At 41.8% G+C, this 8,480-nt stretch overlaps 1 non-coding gene across 1 annotated transcript; it reads right to left on the reverse strand.

Moving 5' to 3' along the window:
- Positions 1 to 7,647: 7,647 nt before the first annotated feature.
- LOC117313101 (U6 spliceosomal RNA) lies at positions 7,648 to 7,754 on the reverse strand. The gene has a single exon (XR_004527564.1). It is a non-coding gene; the product is annotated as a U6 spliceosomal RNA (small nuclear RNA).
- Positions 7,755 to 8,480: the final 726 nt, after the last annotated feature.

Consider the following 8,480-nt stretch of genomic DNA (forward strand, 5'->3'; position numbering starts at 1 on the left):
CAGTAGAAGCAAAAATTCACAAGAGATAAAAGGGGTTGGAGATGAAACTCACTGAGTGTCTACAGTGTGAGAAGCAGGTTACAGATTTTTTTTTAACGCATTATCCCATTTAATTCCTGGAAAACCTTATGAGATTATTCCCAGATAACTTCCAGATAAATAGAGTGAAATTCTGAAATGCTAAATAATATCCCCGCCATCACTCAGGCAGTAACTGATGGTACTACTGGAATTTAATATTCACGTTCATGGAAAGATGACCAGCGCAGTTGGGCTAAATTGAAAGTAGATCTGGGAAAAGGAGGCTGGAATGCAGTCAGTCGAGGTAAGATCACCCAGGACTGGAATGTCAGGCTGCCAAGTGCAAAGTCAACTCCGCAGGTCATGTGAACCATTCATGGTCTAACCTAAACTCAGCCAGCTTACCCACGCCCTGAGAGCTTTGAGAAGCCCAGTGCCACAACCTGAGACTGTTAAAAAGCCCTCCCCACATTGTCCAGGCTTTCTTATGTTTACTTCCTAACATCTCCATGCCCCTGTGCCATACATATCCATGTAGATGGGATATACAGCTCCATCCTAGGTTTCCACAAAAATCCACCACCTTCAAGTATTGTATGAGCTTGGTAACTTCTTTCTAAAGATGAATGGGGGGTCAAGGGGAAAGATTATGTCAAGGAGAGAGATTTCTTCCTTCTGCCATCACCTGGACCCGTTCCTTCTGTTTCCCATTCCCAGGTTTTTGTTTTCTAGTCCCTTTCTTTCTGACACAGGCAAGAAGCTGCTCTTATTTGTCTTTCTCATGGAAGTTCCACCCATGCCCTTGGGTGGGTCCCTGGTGTTTGTCTTCTTCCCCAATACCTTGTGAGATATCTCTCCTAAACAAATGCAGGGTTCTCCTTGGAAGGAGTTCCAGTAGGATGGATGGATGGGATTGGGGTGAGCCTAGAAGCAGGGAGTTATGAGCTGAGGTCATGGCCCAGGTGCAGCATAAGCTGATAACGCCGACCCAGATCTTGGCAGTAAAGGTGGGAGAACAAAGGGTAAACATGAGACATTAAGGAGAAACTGTTTTTCAAATGGCAGGAAGGAGAGCTTTTCTCTTTTGTAGCTATGTTTGCTCCACGAAAACCACTTACTTTCTTAATGAGGGTTAGGGTTTTTTTTTTCTTTCTCTTCAAAAAGCTATAGTTCTATCTAAGTTTTGGCCATAAGGCTGTATTCTCTCCAGTTATAAAATAGAATATCAGCAGGTGGTCTCAGAAAAGAATTTTCCTAACATGCTGTACACTTTGTCAGGAAAATTTTTTCATACTGCTAGACATTTTCTTTCTTAAATCATGATTTCATTTCCAGATATTTAAACCTTTATTTCCATTTAGTTTGCTTTGAAAAGCAGCAGATTAGCTGGAGCCCAAGATTGTCTATGATCAGCTGAACGGCAGAGAACACGGCCACAGTGAGAGCAGGGAACGAGAATCATTTGTCTTTTCAGCAAGCACACACAAATGATCCTTTCCCTGCCATATGTTCCAGAGAATTCTTTTATTTCCCTTCAGGTATTTGACCCCCTATTGAATAGAGGCATTGATCAAAGTTGAAGCTGCAGAATAGAATAGCTTCAGTTTTCAGTAAATCAAATGTTAAAAAAGAATCAAAAGCAGAATTCTTGATGTTTAATTCTTATTCCTGAGTCCCTGGCTTATGTGAACATGAGGATATTGCTTAATAATCTTGTGTTTCTGTTTCCTTCCCTTTCTTTCTCTTTTTCTTTTTTTTCCTTTTTAAAAAATATACACAGCCAAGAAATTCTACAATGAGAAATTGTTTTGACGTCCACTGACCTTGGAGATGGGACTCCTTAAGTAAAAATGGTGATTTGAAATAAAACTCCTTGTGTCTATTTCTAAAGAATTATGATTTGGAAGGTTCATGTGAGGTGAAGGAGAACGAAAAGAAATAGACATCAAGTTGAGACGCTGTGCCAAACATCTGGAGGAGAGAATGAGAGCATTATGGGAAAACAGATGGAGGGAAGCTTGGCCAGATAAAATTAAAGGCAACACCACCCGGCATCCGATTAGCTAAGAGAACTCTCTTTAAAAGGAAAATATCTATAAAACCTGTACTTTGAATAGTCTCTTGACACGAAAATGCTTTAAAAAAAATTAGAGTTCTTATCAGGCCTTGAGGTTTACTTTGAAGGTTTTCATGTATTAATTACTGTGTGCATTGTTTTGTTTTATTTTTTAATTAGAAACAAGACCCTAATTGATAACCAAAAGGCTTATAGATAAAGACCTACACTAAAAATTATTTCTATGCTGTTTTAATTAACCTACTGAAATCCAATTTGGAAAATCAGGGTCTAAGTCATTTGTGCGTGTGAGTTAAATATCTGTGTTTGTCAGGGGAAGCTGATAATGCTTCTTTGGGAACTGGCTTTACGTCTTCAAGAAAGAGCTTACTTTCATGTATGAACATTTTATCTATTAGCTATATTAAGCACAGGGCTAAAGGCTCACAAGCCTTGCAGAGGTACAGGAAAATGTTTAAAATCTGCTCTTAAAAAATGTGTTGGGTCCAAAATAAAACACTCTAAAATGGAAATTAATAATTATATCAAGAATATATAATAATATCAAAAGCAAGTTTACAAAGATGATTTCACATTTATACAACAAAATACTGTGTTGTATTTAATGTGACAAATGTGACAGGAGCCCTCTAAAATCAAGATGCCTGGGTCTTAGAGGGGTCCTAAAATAGCCCTACTAGTGGGGAGAAGCATCTCCTGCTAGTAAGAAATCACCCACACTCTTCTGCTATACATTCCTTTTGTAGCGCAAAAGGAAAGAGGAGCCCTTTCCTTTAATAACCAAATTAAAAGGTTGGAGTCTCCAATCCATGAACTGGGAGATGTACAGCGCACTCCTCAAGATTCCATGTTATCCCCCAGAGGTCTGTTGACATCCTAGTTACCTCTTGCCCAGACTTCCTGCTTCTTCTGAATTCTTTTTTTTTTTTTAATTTATTTTATTTATATATTTTTGGCTGAGTTGGGTCTTCGTTGCTGCGTGTGGGCTTTCTCTGATTGCAATGAGCGGGGACTACTCTTCGTTGTCGTGTGCAGGCTTCTCATTGCGGTGGCTTCTCCTGTTGTAGAGCACGGGCTCTAGGTGCGCAGGCTTCAGTAGCTGCAGCACACGGCCTTCAGTAGTTGTGGCTCACGGGCTCTAGAGCACAGGCTCAGTAGTTGTGGCACACGCCTTCAGTAGTTGTGGTGCACGGGCTTAGTTGCTCCGCGGCATGTGGGATCTTCCCGGCCCAGGGATCGGACCCGTGTCCCCTGATAGGGCAGGCAGATTCTTAACCACTGCACCACCAGGGAAGCTCCGTCTGAATTCTTGATCCCTGCTCACTTGTCCTTCTCCTGTGACTACTCTCCTCTTCCCATGCTATGTGCAACCACCTTTGTCTTCATTTCTTCCAAAATACACCACCAACATAAAAGCCATTGCGCTCAACAGACTTATCTGATTGTTTGGCAAGAATGAAGAGGGACTAGCATCTCGTGGGAATAAACAACTGAATATTGAATGCAAGAGGATAGTGTACTTGCAGTGCCTCAGCCATCCCCCCAGGGGAAACTTTTTAGCAGCACTTTCTTGTCTTGGGGCTCGGCCTGCCCCCAAATCGCTGGGGCACACCATCCCTATCAAGATTCCCATTATCCAACTCTCCTTCTCTTCCAGCTCCCAGTACTCTGCAGAGAAAACTGAGCATTCTTGTTACAGACCACCTGGCTCATCTCACCTGGTGCTTTCTTTTGCACACCTAATGATGTCCATTATTGGACTCTCCCAACAAAGACATCTTTTGCCCTTCATTAAATTCTGCTACATCCTTGAAATGTGGGAAATGCTAAGTAATCTTCCTTTTTTTGGATAGTAATCTTTACCTTCCTAATCTTTACCTAAATCTTTACCTTCCTAATCTTTACCTAAATCTTTACCTAAAGAAGACCCACGTGCTCAAATTAACAAATGGCACATGTTCCAGCAAGACTTCTTCCTCTGAATTTTTTTTTTTTTTTTTTTTTTTTTGGCTGAGGTTGAAAAAAAAGTCCTTGGAGATTCAAGTCCTTTGTTGCTTAACAGAGAAGACAGAGTGAAAAAACCACAAGACCCAGCTTTTGCTACCCTGGATCAACATATTTCAACTCAAAATACTGATTGAGTCCAGGGTAAGGAATTAAAGAATGGATTCTACAGTAGAGCCAATCGTCATTAGAAGAGTTAAATAAAAGAGACAAACATGGGAATGAGAAGCCAACAAAAGCCCCAGGGAGAAGATAATGTATGAGTTGAACCTTGAAGGAGAAGTAGGATCATTTCCCAGAAAGGCTAGGGAACCATTTTCTTCCGTTTCATTTGACTCAGGACATCTTGACTGAAAATATACCCTAAAAAAGTCCATTTTGTCTCAATGTAGTTTAAAGGACAAAACCACAATGTTAGTTTACTCCACAAAGAATGAAGAAAACGTTCACTGATTTTCACCAAATTTGCTAAACTATCAGTGACTCGAGATACTCTTTGATTCTGACTTGGGCTCAGTGCACTAATTTTTCCCAGTTAATCAATGATGATCATTTACAACCTGCCAAGGACAAGCACTGGCCTAGGAGACAGGAACAGACATGAGGGAACATACACTATAAGACACGGCCTTTCCGATAGCTGAGTGAGGGATGATACAGACGCAAATTAAAAATTGTAAGGACTTCCCTGGTGGCGCAGTGGTTAAGGATCCTCCTGCCAGTGCAGGGGACACAGGTTTGATCCCTGGTCGGGAAGATCCCACATGATGTGGAGCAACATGAACCCTAGCGCCACAACTACTGAAGCCCACACGCCTAGAGCCTGTGCTCCGCAGCGAGAGAAGCCACCGCAATGAGAAGCCCATGCACCGCAACGAAGAGAGTAGCCCTGCTAGCCGCAACTAGAGAAAGCCCATGCGCAGCAACAAAGACCCAATGCAGCCAAAAAAAAATAAAAATAAAAAACTTTGTAAAACAATGTAGCAAATGGTAAATTAGAGATGGGCAGGGAGAGCCGCGGGCACAGAGGGTGACCAACTCTCCCCAGGGATGTTGCGGATGGTTCTAAGAGGAGGTGACATCTGTGCTCCTTCTCAAAGCATCAGAGGAGATCATTGGATAGAGAAGAGGAGAGCATTCCAGACAGAAGAGGCAGCCTGTGCAAAGGTGGAGAGCATGGTAAGTGCTCTGGAGTTGAAGCTACCCAGAAGGAGAACTCAGGAGGAAGCTGGAGAAGCTGGGCCGTATGCTTTAGGATGCTTGTGCTCCGAATGTGTTCTAAAGGAGCCTGTGGATGCCACTGAGAGGACCGGGACTGGTCAAGGTTAAGGGGGCAAAAGACGTGATGAGACAGGCTGAGCGTGCAAGGACTCTGCCTGCACCCAAACCCACTTCCACAGGGCAGGTCTGCTTCAACGTTTTATGTAACATTCCATATTACATTTCATTGGGGGGAAAAAAGAAGTCAAAGCATACCCAAAAAAGCCGGTGACAATGATGACTGTAGATGTGTGATTGAGAAAGACAATTCTAGCATCAGTTACAAAGTAGAGGGGAAGACATAAAGATTAATAAGGTGTTTATTGCAGTGGTGCAGGTGAGAGATGATGAAACCTTGAACAAAGGCATAACAGAGATCAGAAATAAAATGTAATCACTACAAGATTGTCAAATGTACTTCAGGGCCATTTTGCAAGGTAGGAAAATGTTCTAGAGGTCTAAGATTGTGCTGGTGAGGAGGGAGAAATGCATAGCGCACATTCCACTTAGACCTGCGCCCCTTGCCATAGCAGGAGGGGCCACATGGCCTTATGGTCAATGGGTTAGAGGGGTCCATTTAGGTTGGTCTTGATGACCCAGGCTTCATTATTGGTGGAATCCAGCTGACGGCTGGTAATTGGAGAGGGAACAACAAAAAAGTATCCAACACAGACTGGGAATCCCAAACAGGTTTAGTCGCTTCTCTGTCTCAGATGCAAATAACATTCTCCATGCAGAACCAGGGAATAACGTGCTTTGGGGAGTGGCTTCCCAAGTCTATTTAGGCGCCCCTGAGCTCACAGGAGTGGCTGTCCTCTGCCCTGCTCCAGGTGCACCAAGTGCCTACCCCATGCCTGCCCCATGCCTGCACTCTCTCTCCCATGGTCCCTTGACCTTGCTCATGCCTGCTTCCCTCGCCTCCCCTTCACCATGTCCCTAGTCCTCTATGTATTACCAGTCATCCTCTCCCACACAGTCTGTTAAAGACTCCAGAACTTGAGGATAGAGAAGGAAAAGGAGAGGGAGCCCATCATTGTAGGTGAGCCTAAGATTAGAAATGTGAACTATAATTAGACACTCGGTGAACTACAAAGATTAAACTCCTGCTAACTAGTCTCCTGTAACTCATGATGCTAAAGAGTGCTTCCCAAACTACCATAATATTTCAATATACATATAGATGCAGATATATAGATATAGAAATTGATACACATAGACATGTACATACAGTCACTCTATTCCCTTAACTTTGAAAGGATCCCAGTTATCCCAAGAAGCATAGAGGTAGTACACCCTTCCTTCCACACTGATAAATACTGTTCTAACTTAAATAAAGTATTTACATAATTAAGTGCTAGCACGTCAATTTTCTTTCTTAAAGTCACATGCACATTAACAAGTAAAATCTAAAATAGAGCAAAAGAAATCTGAAAAAAAAATCGCTATGATATACACCTGAAACTAACACAATATTGTAAATCAATTATACTTCAATGAATATATATGCATATAATCGGAAAAAAATTTTTTAAGTAAAATAGAGTCAAAGAAACCAAGACTCAAGGTACTATAGAGATTCATGGAGGGGCAGGGAACGTTTTTGACCTTCAGAGCATCTTTAGTGGTGGGTATTTCAGCTGCTATGTCTTCTTCAGTGGAAGGAGGGTGAGTCTGGCTGGCAAGAAAGAAAACCCAGAGGTGGGATTTGGTAAAGAGGGACATTTTGTTAACTTAAGAGATCTTCCTCCATCAAAGCCAAGAGTCTATATTTGTTTTACAATAATTTCTTCTCCATCCTTCAGATGCTCTCACATTCTCTGTAAATCTTCCCCCTTTTCACACCAATCCATAATGATTTACTGCTCTCTGAACTACCATTATGCTGGAGTGGTTAAGATCTGCGGGTCTTGGGATCAGTCAGGTTTGAGTTTGAATTCTCATCCTGATATAAATTTATTGAGTGAATGCTGGCAAGTTATTTAACCTCTCAGAACCTCAGGGTCATAAAACCTAATATTCATAGGCCATTGACTCCACATCAGGCACTGTTTCAAGCACGATACTTACATTTTCTCATTTAATATCAACTCTATAAGGTAAGTTTCTCCATGATGATTCTTTTTTTTTCTGAATAAAAAAAGATTTTTAATTTAATACTGAATCTTTGAATTTATAGACATATGGGAAAAGGCTAATATACTGGAGTGAAAATAAGGCAGCATCTCAAAGATTACTTGACTTTTTAATTTGTTAAAAATGTAAAAATTCACTGGTACATACAAGGAAAAAACATGGAACACTTCACGAATTTGCGTGTCATCCTCGTGCAGGGGCCATGCTAATCTCCTCCGTATCGTTCCAACTTTAGTATACGTGCTGCCGAAGCAAGCACTCCCTGATGATTCTTATTTCATAGATGAGGAAATGGAAACAAAGAGAGGATCATCAATGCTCAGAAGTCCTATGGCTAGTAGCAGAGGCTGGACACACCGTCTCCCCACACCTGTGCACTTGTGGGTTGTAGTTAGGATTGATGACATCCTTAGCATGGTGCCTGGCACAGGGGAAACACTTTGTAAATGGAAATTATAACTACTAAGTGTCTATGTAGATTTTATTATCAACCACTTAACACTTAGATGTTCCCTTAGCTCTGTATCTGTCCCATCTTCCTACTGTCTTATAGTGTCCCTGGAGAAGGAGCCGGTCTCTTATCTAATTCCTCATAGCACAATGCTGGGAACCTAGGTGCCAGTGTACATGGACTAGTGATAATTCTAGATTGAAGCAGTGGCAATGGCTGTGGATTTCCCCCAGTTTAATCCAAAGGGCTCAGCAGCATGGCGGAGCATGTGCTTATACACATTCTTGTCTTGTCATATATGTGCTGGCTTGAAAACATGGATGAGTCACTGACCCTGCCATAAACCAGAGAGGGAAAGAAGGAAAAAGAGAAAGACAGAGAACAAGAAAGGAGGCAGGAGTGGAGGAGGGAGGAAGAGAGGGAGGTAAAGACAAAGAAAATCTGTCTCTTTTCGGAGCACCTTTAAACATCCTTAAGAGAAACTGGGATATTCATGTACTTGATGACATTTCCTCTATCTGTGCCAAACCCCAC

Source organism: Tursiops truncatus, chromosome 7, assembly GCF_011762595.2.
Source record: "Tursiops truncatus isolate mTurTru1 chromosome 7, mTurTru1.mat.Y, whole genome shotgun sequence".
NCBI classification, from domain to species: domain Eukaryota; kingdom Metazoa; phylum Chordata; class Mammalia; order Artiodactyla; family Delphinidae; genus Tursiops; species Tursiops truncatus.